The 12,811-nt window shown below is 37.3% G+C and overlaps 1 long non-coding RNA gene across 3 annotated transcripts in view; it reads left to right on the forward strand.

Annotated features, from left to right (window-relative positions):
* Window positions 1-12,811, forward strand: part of LOC106034043 (uncharacterized) — a 504,730-nt gene that overhangs the window by 222,269 nt on the left and 269,650 nt on the right. For all 3 annotated transcript variants that reach the window (XR_010833079.1, XR_010833077.1, XR_010833078.1), the window contains 2 exons: window positions 199-315; window positions 7,002-7,076. This is a non-coding gene — a long non-coding RNA (uncharacterized lncRNA). The remainder of the gene's footprint in view (window positions 1-198; window positions 316-7,001; window positions 7,077-12,811) is intronic.

Below are 12,811 nucleotides of genomic sequence, written 5' to 3' on the forward strand. Positions count from 1 at the left end.
TTGAGCACAGCAACAAACTTTGGATGTTGCCGTACTAACCATGGATTTCTGTAGCATCATCAGCTCAATCTGAAAATCAAAAATCATGCAGTTCTGTTCTAGGAACTAGAAGGCTTGTGCCGTCTCACTGGAAAGAGGAAAGACTAGGAATTCAGTTCTATTTATATTTATTGATTTATGGTACTTTCTGTTTTATAGCTATGACTGATTCTCCTGGATTTGTCAAGCACATTTTATCACAACTTCCACTAGCTGACATCCCATACGATGTAGAAGAGAGAGAAGGACTGAAATGCAACTTTCAGTACATGTAACGTAAGTGTATGTATAAATTATACCATTAATTACAAGTCTTGAGGAAAGGACACTGGACCTCATTTTCAAGCATTCTTAGTCCATACAAATTGAATTGAAGCTAATAAAAAATGAAGTATTTAGTGTTTCTGAAAACTGGGACAAGTTTTTTCCAGTTTGGGTAACCAGCATCTGCCTTTAAGAAAACCTATATATTAATCCTTCTGTATCTCAGCTTGCCTATCTATCATCTAAACCAGGAATAGTCTTGCTATAATATAAAGCAGCACTGACAAGAAAAAGGTATTCCTTTTCCTTTCATAGTCACCTTACATGGACCAGTTAGATGCACTATAGATTAAAAATATTATTTTATGTATTTTCTGGATAATGCATTAACTATTAGGCATATCAACTTTACTTCCTTCTACTGAGAAAGTCTACAAGTGTGCTCAAATTATACCACAACGAGTTGTTCATGCATGTCACCAATAAATGTAATGTTTTTTGCACATTGTATCCCAATTTCTTATACCTCTGCACCAAAACAAGTCAGTGTTCCTCTCTGACTGTATTCCATGATGTGCTTGCACATGGGACTTATAATTACTTCATATGTCTCATAAATCCCTCCACAGTATCCTTGACTAATTACAAGTGGGCATGCTAATGTATTGTGTTTGGCTCTGAACTACCCACAGACTGGCCAGCTGAGAGGCCAATAGTCAACGGAACTGCTAAATTCACAGTTGAAACCTTTCTTCCATGGAAGCACTAATTTGGCTCTTTCTTTACTACCCAGGTGCCAGTTTTCATGAAACTTACGGCAAACTTTATATCCTTTCTACAATTTTGCTCCCTCCTTAAAGAAGGGGAACTGGCAGATGGACAAAAGAGCAAACAGTGCAATATTATATACTTTATCCTCTGAAAAACAGGCTATAATGATATTTAAAACTTCACTCAAAAAGTTATGAAATATCAAACAACACTCACAACAGCACTCACAGATTTGTGACAAACAACACTCACAGAGTTATATATGTGAAATATGTTACAAATATAAAAGGTGAAACTCTGATTTATTCCTATGGGCTCTTTAAGCACTAATGTTTATCTAATGGATTCAGTTACCAAAAAATATTGCACATGCTACAGAAAGCATTATGATTTGGGATTCACCCATGCCATTATATCAAAGCTAAAATTATTCCTTGAGACTTTGGAACATTCCATGTTGGTAGATACTATGTGCTTTTAGCTAAAAGCTTCTTTCACTTTACATCAACAGAAGTGGAACAATTAATGCTTCAAAATACAAGAGAAGCTTTTGTTCTTGTTTAAATTTTTGTACCTTAGCTTGAAAGGTATCTTGAGCTCCTTTGAAGTTTTCCTTTAATATACTGCACCCAAACCACTTCTTTATAAGAGCCTCATTTAACTTTTACATTTTAAAGATCTTTCAATGCAAGCCCAAATGTAACAAAAGAAAGTGATAATTGTTGAAACAGGCAGAGTTGTTGAATAGTGTATACACTGAATCTTATGGAAGCCACATCCTGGAAGCATCTTGTGCAACTCTGGCTCTGACATATAGCTGGCAGGTAGGTCACATTGCACAGAATTTGCTTCAGGCTCTAGGCTAATGTTTTATTGAATTATTCATCAGGTTTAATAATTCACAGAGACCCCAGTTCCATGTGGCCCCTTACAGAGAGCCCCATTTGCTTTCAGTGGCATTCCCTCAGAGGTCTACTTGTGCAATTCACAGACTCAGGCTTAAATGCCAATTCCCTGTGAAGTCAGTGGTTAGTTTCTATAGATTTCAGTAGGCATTGGATCAGATTGTATATTCTTTGATAAAGGACTGAGTTTTCTGCTCTCTGGGTTTGAAAAAAGCTAACATGCAGCTGATAATAACAAGAACAGCAACTGAAATTCTGAGTTCAGTGAAGCCACTTTGGACTGCAGGCAGAAGGTCAAAACAATCAACACCGAGGACTGTAGGATTGTTTGTTAATCCCGATAGTGCCCTTGCACTCCCAGTAACTGTATATAGTATTCCTGCCCAAGAGGCAGGTGGAGTGTTCAGTAGTGTCTGCAGAAGTTGGGAATGTTTTCTTGCCTTTATTTAATTCCCTGAATTCCTTGTGAGTAATTCTTGATAGTAAGGTTAGAGTATACTTCATTTACCATATAAGTTTGCCACTTCAGATTTCTAATGACTTGTCTGGCTTTGAGGCTCTGATGCTGTCATCAAACTCCATCACAAGTGAGCAAATGTTGGTGTCATACTGTGGTTTATAAACCGCAAGCTCTATTGCCTTTATTTCTGCTTATTTTTTTTGCTTCTGCCAGTGTTGTGGGAAGTCACACACCATTTCAGACCTTTGCAAGTCTCATTTTCATGCATTTTTTTTTCTTTCTGAACTGGGGCAGATGTCCCTTTCTGTAATAATTTAATTAACACTCCAGAATAATGCTGCATTAATTAATGCCAGATTACAATGGAAATGCTACAGAATTAACACTTTATATCAACATTAATGCAAAATGAGTTCCTCCTGGATAATATTTCTTACAGAGAATACAAAAAGAGATAATACTAATTAGGCCATCAATTTAAATTTACCATAATTTCAATCCATGTCACTTATCTGTTCTCTAGCACAAAACCTTCTGTTCTACCACACACATTTTGCTGCATTGATATCAGAATGGCAGCCAGACTGGGAGTCATTTCCTAATGTACATTCCTGTGCATCGTAGTATATTCCTGTACTGTGATCTTGACCATGGTGCCTGTGTTGTGAAGCATTAAACTTTAAAGATAGGTATAGGCTTAATAATGCTCTGACACACCTCTTCTGCAGGTAGAGAAACTTTACTAGCAAAAAAATACCCTCACCAAAGGCACAGGACTTTGTATCATACATGGCACATTATTAGACCGTAGCACACAGTTTGGGTTATTCTAATTCTTCCTGACATTGCCCACATGCAGCAGCAAATGCAACATCTGCAAAGTCATTCTTTTGCAATAGTTATTATTTTAACTGCTTGGTACCAGAATGTGAAACAAATAAAAAACCAAGGTTCCTGTTCCCAAATAGCTTCAGTCTCTGTAGTGTACCTCAGAGAATAAAATGATCTATTTAAAGCATGTCTGATCTGCACTTACACTTTGGTACTATTTTCTTTATGTGACCATTGCCTAGATGCCACCTTGTGTGCAGGCAAGAAAAGAGGATTAAAAAGATAAATTCTGCAATGCAAAGCATGAAAAACATTTAGCAGAGACAATTCAATTTCAATGAATATCCAACAAGGCTTTTATTGCCTCTCAGTTTACCCTCCTGACTTTGTGGCAGTCTGCATGGAACCTGCTGGGTCACCATAATTTCAGGCTCCTTGCTCTTCAGCAACCTGTGTCAAAGACCAACAGAGAACCAAATCACTAGAGGCCCGTCAGGCTGGCTTGCAAGCTCTGATGTTCATTTGGCATTCCCAGGGCTTACAGGGAAGTTAGCTGCACTTCAGTCCAAAATATGTAATGAAAAGTATTCAGGGGCCTGGAATTCTTGGCTATACCAACATGCTAGCAGTTCGAGAGTTCTTCACCCACCATGAAGAACTTTTTTTAGAAATTATAAAAGGATAATTTTTCATTTTCCAAAATGCAATTTTTCAGAGTTTTCTGCATGATTAATTTCATTGTATTTAGGCACTTTTATTCCAAATACAAACACAGACAAAATTTGAAATTTCCTGTGAAACATTACCTTTTGTGTGTGTGTACACAGCTTTAGCTGCTTTCTTCAGACAGTGAAATTTCCTTCTTTATGTTTTGCTCAGTAGATTTTAATTGTGTGCTTTTATACTAGCCATTCATACTAGTTCTTTTGTATAAAATTGAATGATTTAGTTAGACACAGAAAATGCTGATGCCCTCATGGCTTTTAGAATATTTTCCCCAACAAGGGGAATTTCAAGAAGCACTGTCACTCAGCAGATCAGATCAGGAGACAGTAGCTGTGAGAAACTATGGAGTAGTGACAGAGTTCAAAGAAAACAAAACCCCACATAGATGGTTCTGCTTTATGGAAAAATGTTTCAGCCCGGATAATAGCTCAGGAAGTTCTTTTGTTGGCACATTGTGTGCCTTCCAGAGGGAACCATTCTTTTTTTATAGACATCTTGAATGAAATGTATGTCATGTGAAGAACAAGCAACTTGTATCCAAATGACAAGAGCCCTAAAACAGGAGTTATGTGGGATTCAGCCATCACAAGTCTATGTGGTATTCTGCACCAGAATGAATTTCACACATTGTACTTTGGCTTTAGCATACTTCTTTCTCTGGAGAGTACCATTCTGGCCCCTCTACCGCATGGTCAAATTGAGTTAATGCAATAGCTTTTCTTCTTTGAAGAATTTATTTTTAATTTAGAAAAGGTCAGATGTGTGAATCTGTGTGATTTGTATTATGGAACTATATCCTTATTTGGGGCAATTCACCATAACTGGTCATCACTGCCCAGGACTGTTAAAAGAATATGTAATTAGAAATAATGAAGTGGGCGGATATTTAAAAATATGAAGAAAAGTTATTTTCCAAGGAACCATCTATTTGATAGTAGAACAGACTTTATAGTGAACTTCAGTAAGCCCTCATCATTAGATGGACTTATAATTCAGTGCATAATAGACAAAGTACTAGAAAAAAATATAACTGCATGGACTGAACTGATGTTGATCCCAGAGTTCTGGAATTAAGAAATCTCACAAATCTTTTCTATTTCTAACTTCTGTGAGGACTTGCAAAGAAGGACTTTTGTAGATCAGAACTCAAGTATAGTAAAACAGCTTTGTATAGTAAAACAGCCTTACTCTAAGGAAAAATTTGCTCTGTGCCAATCTACACTGTGCCTTCCCATCACAAGTGCTATTAATCCGTTACTTTCACAAGCAATGAAGTATGTTAAGGAAAATGTAAAAAAAAAACAAAACAAAAACACTGAAGATTATTTTTAGATTTTATATGTATCAACTAGAAACTAATTGGATTAAATATTTTAGTATAAAAAGAACACTTTTTCCAGACTTTTGCTTTAAGTTGCCAGTTTTCAATATGTGTTTTTCTCTTTTTCATTCTACATATTGCATTTTTTCTCATTAAGTTATATGGTCTTAAAATACAGAACTCTTAATTTTAATTTTTTAGTTGATCTTAACCCTTCATTGCTAAGAATGGTATCATGGAGAAGCAAAAGTATATTAGCTGTACAGCTAACTGATGCTGCTGTCTTTAGCAGAAAATGCAAGTGAATATCTAAAGATAATAGGGTCAGATGCCTCCCTTGAAGACAACATCTTTATGGAACATAAAAATTTAAATGCGTATATGTCAGAGTTAAGTTCAAGTATTTTAGTACCCACATATTTAAGTGCTAGTTTAGTTGTGTTTTTCTTTTTTTCTTTTTTCCCCCTCTGGCACATTTCCAACCTTTAATCAGATGTGAAATACTTGTAAGGTGGTGCCTGATGGAAGATTTCAACAACTTTTCAATTTTAGCTTAATGTTTAAAGTTTCTGCAGGACATCTTTCTTCTATGACAGCATCAATACATTGATAACACCTGCCTCTTTCCAGTTGATCACACCTGTTGACACTTATGTGCATTAACAAATCGACTAATAACCTTATTCTGATTCTCTTTCATCTGCATTCGTACTGGTAGCTCTATGCATCCAGGACTATGATACACAATGTATTCCCTGTTTAAATGGATTTTATTGAGTGCCAAACCTATTTCTGGTCATATTGCTTAATGATACATACCTCTAACTCAGAAAGGGTAATTCAAAGAGAATAATAGGATTTTTTTAAAGATATAAATAACTTTGAAATGATACTGTCCTTGGACTATTGTATGTGTTATACATCTTTACATTTTGTCCCAGAACAGTAGGACAGTTCATGTTCATATAATTTCTGTGTATTTATTTATATGAAAGTGAAAAGCCCGGAAAGATATGACTTGAAAGGCTGTACTGGTAGCCAGAAAACATGGTGCTCCTACCACAGTGCTGCATATTGGAGCACAACATAAATAATACCAAGTTAATTCCTGAGGGGATAATACATCCATGGGGAATGGGATGACATTGTTAAGGTTATTAACTTGTCTTGTAAGAACAAGGGAGCCTCAGTCAGGTGGTGCTGCACCCAGGCTAATGCATCTGCCATCATGATGATGGTAATTAATCAGGGACAGCACCACACTGCTATTGCTGTGCTGGTTCTGGTTCTGGTGTTTTGGTACATCCGAGTGAGGTTGCAACTAAATCCGAAACCACTGCACAGGTATATATTATCAAAACCATGAAAAATATTACTATCACCAGAGTTACACACTCAAATTTTGCTGGTAAAGAAATTAAAAATCACTTAAAAAAAATGTACTCAGACACATTCATTAAAGCTATACTACATAGATTGTTTAGTGACTATGGATCATTTGAAGTGGACAAGTTTAAAAGCAATGAGTGAAAACAACAACAATCAGAAAACTTTGAATAAATTCAAAGAAATCACGATCAACTCATGGATATTTGACAAACAACAGTTTTCTAAGGTATTTGTTAAGCATTGTTTATTCACCTCTAACAAGTATCATACAGTATAAATGGTGTTTTTATTTCAGCTCCTGGAAGATTAAAAAATCTGTGGAAACTAGCTGAGAGTTTTGCAAGCATATCTGAATGGTGAATAAACTGAGGTAGGTTGGAGTTTATGCCCCTGAACATATTGTACGATCAGTGGATAAGACAGGGTTTAAATATAGATTGAAAACCACAGGGTATTAAGTATCTAGGAATATTTTACCTTATGGAGTTGAAGGCTATGACTGAACTTAACAAAGAGGTAATGTGAAATACAGTGAAAAAAATAATTGCTGGGTGGTCTCTGCCACATACTGTATCATGTGGTGGAAAAGGCTGAGAGCCATAAGAAAGACATTGGGACCAAACCCGACATACTGTATACATTAAATATCTTGCTATTTACCTTCTGAGAAAAGTTCTAAAGACACTCATGGATTTCTTGACAAAAACTATATGTCATTACAGGAAGTCCAAAATCTGGGATGAAAATGCTAATGTTAGCCAAATTTAGGTGGAGCAAATTTTTTTGTGTGTGCGCGTGAGAGAGAGAGAGAGAGAGAGAGAGAGAGAGAGAAGCTTTGAAGTTGAGCTCAGCCCATTTGGATAGTCTTTGTAAAAGTGCAAACTTTATTTTTTCCCTTGTTTTCATTAACAATAGTGAACTGAAAAGACTTAGAATATGAGTTTTGTATTGAAAGCCATGGCTAAGGAGATTTTGAATCACTGGCAAAATGCAAGGGAAAACATAAAATGTAAAAAAGAGACATCACTATGAAACAAAATGAGTGTAAGATTTTTATTTATTTATTTATTTTTACTCTTTTGCCTTCTTTATTTTTCAATCTCAAATGTCAGGGCCCTGAGGGCACCAACAGGCCTCACAGGCCCAGATTGACTGCCCCAGCAAGGCCTCAGCGGGGCCAGTCCCCAGCTCCCCCAGCCCGGCCCGGCCATGGGCCCCGCTGGGCTGGGCCCAGTCACAGCCACGTGCTGGTCTGGCCTTGGCCCATCCCCAGCCCCAGTGAGGTGCCCAGCACCTGGGGCTGGGGCTGCCACGGGCCTGCCCTGCTCCTGGCTGGGCCATGGCAGGGCCCAGGCTGCCAGACCCTGCACTGGGCCCTGATGTGTAACGATAAAGCAGGAGGTCTGCATGTTTTAGTGTTACAGAAGTGTTACTGAAGGGGCTGTTTCTTTCCCATCTATTTGTAAAATCGCTTAGGTTCAGATCAGGTCTTTAAATGTGCAGTTGCTGCCTTCCTGCTGATGGTGAGAGAAGTGCTGCAGAAACCTGCTCAGCTTCTTCACCAGGACTCTAATGCAGAGGCAATGTAAGTAAAACATAGTCATCTGCTAATTTCTAAGGGATTTGAGCCAAGTCCCTTAACTATATACATTATATTCTCCCCTCCTTTCTGCTCGCTTCAGTCTCAAAATTAACACTCATACCTTGAGTGAATAAGCACTGTAGCACTAAATGCTATAGGGAAGCAATGGAGAAAGATTACAGTGAGTTCAAGAAAGGAATTTTAGTGTGCTGCCTTATCCCTGCTTCTTTATTTTTTGATTAGTGGAACAATAAACACCAATGAGAATCAGTGCAGATAGATTAAGAGGTGTGGACAGATGCTTGTCTTGTGACTCTTCAAAGGGCATTTACTGTCTTAAATACTCTGTGATTCTGCAATTTTGGTTGAGAGCTGGTGACTCTATTCCATTTCTATGGGTATCCAATTACAACTCAAATATTTGCACTTGACAGCAGTTTTAGACTACATAGTTAAATGAAAAATGAACCAAATGCGGTACATACTTTAATAACAATCAGTCATAAGAGAATTTTAGAAGAACAACTTCTGACCCACCAGGATTATTAAACATCCCATAGCATTTTTTGTAAGATTAGTCACAGTGTCTTTTCTGAAACTCAATTTATATTATTACATTCTGCCCCCATAAATCGCCCTACAGTATCAACTGAATATAGTATTCGTCCTGTCACATATTGTTGTAGAAAGTTAAAAAGCTGTCATGTTCCACCTCAGAAATGGATCCACTTTGCTAGCGTGTAATGCAGTTCTATTACAAGATTTGGAATATTTTGTTACTTTACAATTCAGTACATTTGCAAGAGAACCTATTATTTTTTCAATGCTTCTTGGTGGCCTAATCTGCATCAATGAGTATAGAAATTTGCTATCAGGGAATACAGAATCTGCAACTCCTTATTTAAGACCAGTCTTTTGACTTAGATGGGAGCCAGTAGTCCTGCTACCCCTGATAATTATGCATCTCATGATATGTTAGCCAGAACAGGGATATAAACCTAGTGCTCTATCCGGATTCAAGTGTGAATAATTACCTTCTGCCTACCTAAGTTCCCACTGCAGTTTCATTTGGGTACAGTATATTTCTTCATTTCCTGCTCTAGGGCCTGTTCTGGCATCTACTGAAGTTAATGGAAAGTTCCCTAAGACTTTGGTGAAGGAAAAGTCTATAAACTGTGGTGTAATTTTGTTGTGGTATTAAACAGAAGTAGAATCTGTATCTTATTATAAATTGCTTGCACCATAAAATACCTTTAACAGTTAGGAAAACTCTTTATATCTCATCAACATTAAGTAGATTATGTGTATATTCAAGATGTAACTACTAGCAATTACCATATTATATATGTGTTCTATAGGAGTCATAATGTATGCTAATTTCACATATATATATGGCTGATCCCAGTGTCACTGAACTTTCTTTTGCATTTAGTGAGGATGTCTTGCCTGTGCCTTAAGAGTGGTAGGACATAGTAGCCTGATGAAGCGTGGAAATTGTATTCTCTGTCTTTGCAAATGTATGCAGAAACAAACAAAAACAAACTAAACCAGAAATAAACAACTTGTTCAAAAATTGAATTGAAGTCTTCTGAACCTTAGATCAATACCTAAACTACAATACTCCATGATACTTCATCAGGGAAATAATGAAGGTGCAAGAAATTGATGCTCTTTAGATTTCTTAGCAAAATGTATTTTTGCTTTAATAGCATTCCTAGAGATAAAAGTACAGGTTTTGAACCCTTTTCCCTTGTCTCTAAGATGTTCCTTGGAGGAGATGAGGAGAACATGTCTCAGTGAGCAACTGAGAACAAAGGCAGACCAAATTGTAAAGTGCATATTCAAACCTGAGCTTTTCTAATGTTTTGGGGGTAATCAGGCCCATCTTTAACAGGAACTGATTTTATTTAGCATTTGAATAAAGCAAGGGTCACTGTCTAGTAAAACTAGATGACTCCAGCCCAGAACATGTTTGATACAGTCAGGGAATTCATCTTTTTGCTGCTCATGCTCATCTTTTTTGCATGCTCCCACAACACCATTTTTTCCTATGTCAGACACAAATCATCTTGTAAACGTTGGGACAGAAGTTACTAGAGAACAGAGCTAACAAGGACTAGAGTGGAAAGGGAGATCAGGAAAGAAGGTAAAAGCACAAGATGTTATGACAGGGATCTACTGTAGAGATGAGAGATAAAGAATGTTTGCAAACATTTAGCTCTTACTCTCTCAGCAAGTCAGGTTGTTTTGGCTTTCCCCAGTTAATCTCTGGTTTCCCCAAACTACTAAGACCTACTGTAATTGTTTTCAGCATAGCAGAAAGAGAGTTACATCCACCTGTACATTACATGCCTGTCTCTCTACTGTGTATCAGAAAAATAGGAAGATACACTTTATCATACTCTTTATAAATGGTTGATTAACTCAGATCTATTTGGGGCTGGAAAATTTAAGCCAGTTTTAAGAGTGAATATCCCTATATATGGGTATATTCATATTCTCATGAGACAGGCCCAGGCTGGGGTAGGACACAAGGCATCCATTTATTCCCCCAAAGCCTGTGTCATGTACTTTTAACCTTGGCTTGAGCTACTGGCATTGAAATTGCCAGCATCCTAAGTATCCTTTTCTTTGGCGTTAGAGAAAACCAGGAGTGTTGGTATGAAAGTAGGTCTGGAGTAAAAGTCAGTGGTGGCAGCCTTGTGTCTTCTCTCAGAAACCAGCAAAGGAATTCTTCAGAGAAGCTAAAGCAGTGGGGAGAATCTCAACTATTTAATTCTGTGATGCTTCCTGTGGCATTGGGAGGTCATTTTAATTCAAGAGCAAAAACAACAGAGAGTATTGCAGTTTCACATACAGCATCTTTAATAATTTAAAAATTGTCCAAATCAGAAGGGTGGTACAGGTGAGCAAGCTGGTGAAAACCCTCCTGACAAGAAAACTGGTTTTATTTTATTTAATTTTTAAATGTTTCTACAGCTTTCTAGATTCATAACCTAGGGCAAGTTTAATTAAAGTCAATGAAGCAGTTTAAAGTGAAGAAAAAATCAGCATTAGAATAAGTGTTGATTGTTTCCTAATTATGCTGTGGACTTTCTCTGTAATTGATTCCTGCCTTTTTAACTCTAGATAAAGTCACTGATGTATACCAATGTAGACAGGAGACATGGGAAATTCCTTCGTAAAATTCCTTTACTACTCACTTATGTATATACCTCGGCAGCCTTGTTACATGATCCTTTTCATTGCTTTTTGTCAACAGTTAGACAAGATGGATTTTATTGTCTGAAATATTGTAATAATACAGTAGTGTATGCAGAAATATTTTTCATGTGTTAACTGGAAAAACTTTTGGTTTACAAATCATTTATTTGGAGAGAAAACCTATATGATGTCATCTTAAGCATCCAGATTCAGCCTGAACGGAAAAATACCAGTGAATATGGAGAATAGTGGTTGTTATGAATATTACTTCTAATGCGGAGATGGTCTCAGTATGATCTTGCTTGGACGTGGCTGGGCAGCTTGCCTACGCTGCAAGTGCACCGCCCGTACCTTCAGTGGAGACACCGAGCCCTTACTGGCAGGCGGGCTGCGTAACCACCAGTCCACTGACAGAGCCGTGCTGGTAGCACGGGAGGAAAGGCTCACACTGAGCGTTATTCCAAGCAGGTACTTCAAAGGTTCCAGAGCAGAGTCCTCAAAGCACAGGAATCTGGTTTTTGGTTTCTAAACCCATATTTAAAAATGTTGCAGGATTTTCTTTTAAAGCTACATATAGAATTTGTATATTTTGAGCTTTCACTTTTACTCTAAAAAATACTGACCGTGGTCAATACTTTTTACTGAGCATTAGAATTTACTTTACGGATGACCTCTGGGAGAGCTTTTTTTCCCATTCTTATTTTTTGTTGTCCTACTCCCAAACATGAGATCGGAGTTGTAGTCATATTAAAGCCTGAGATACAAAATTTTATATCTGTGAAAAAACTTAAGTAAGTGTGTGGCTGACATCTGTCTTCAAATTGAATTTTCTGAAGTATTTACAAAAGAAAACACACAAACGTAAAGATGAATTGTGTTTCACCGTGTTTTAAATCTTGCTACTTTTGCTCTAAACAGAACCTTGTCATGTGCATTGCTGTTGTTTTGCAACATTCACACTGTCTGTGTTGTCCTGGGATGTTGGACTGTTACCTTGGGACAGTCAGGCGTCCTGTCCTCGTCCCTTCTGTGTTTCATTGGTACCCCAGGATCAAGTCTAGAATATAATTCCATCCACCCTTCCAAACAGAGGTGAATGGTTCTACCAGGGCAAATCACTAGATCAGATCACAAACAAGGTTGATGATCACCTGGCAGGAATGCAGACTGCCATTGCCTGTATCAAGCCAGGAAATGTTTGGAAGGAATGTCTGGAGGGAGTATGTAATTAGCAGATCATGAAATGGTAATAACTTTTCATAATGGTGACCTAGATAATCACTTTACCAAAATAACTCAAAATGCAAAGAAGTTTTTAT

This window comes from Anser cygnoides, chromosome 8 (genome assembly GCF_040182565.1).
Source record: "Anser cygnoides isolate HZ-2024a breed goose chromosome 8, Taihu_goose_T2T_genome, whole genome shotgun sequence".
Lineage (NCBI taxonomy): Eukaryota > Metazoa > Chordata > Aves > Anseriformes > Anatidae > Anser > Anser cygnoides.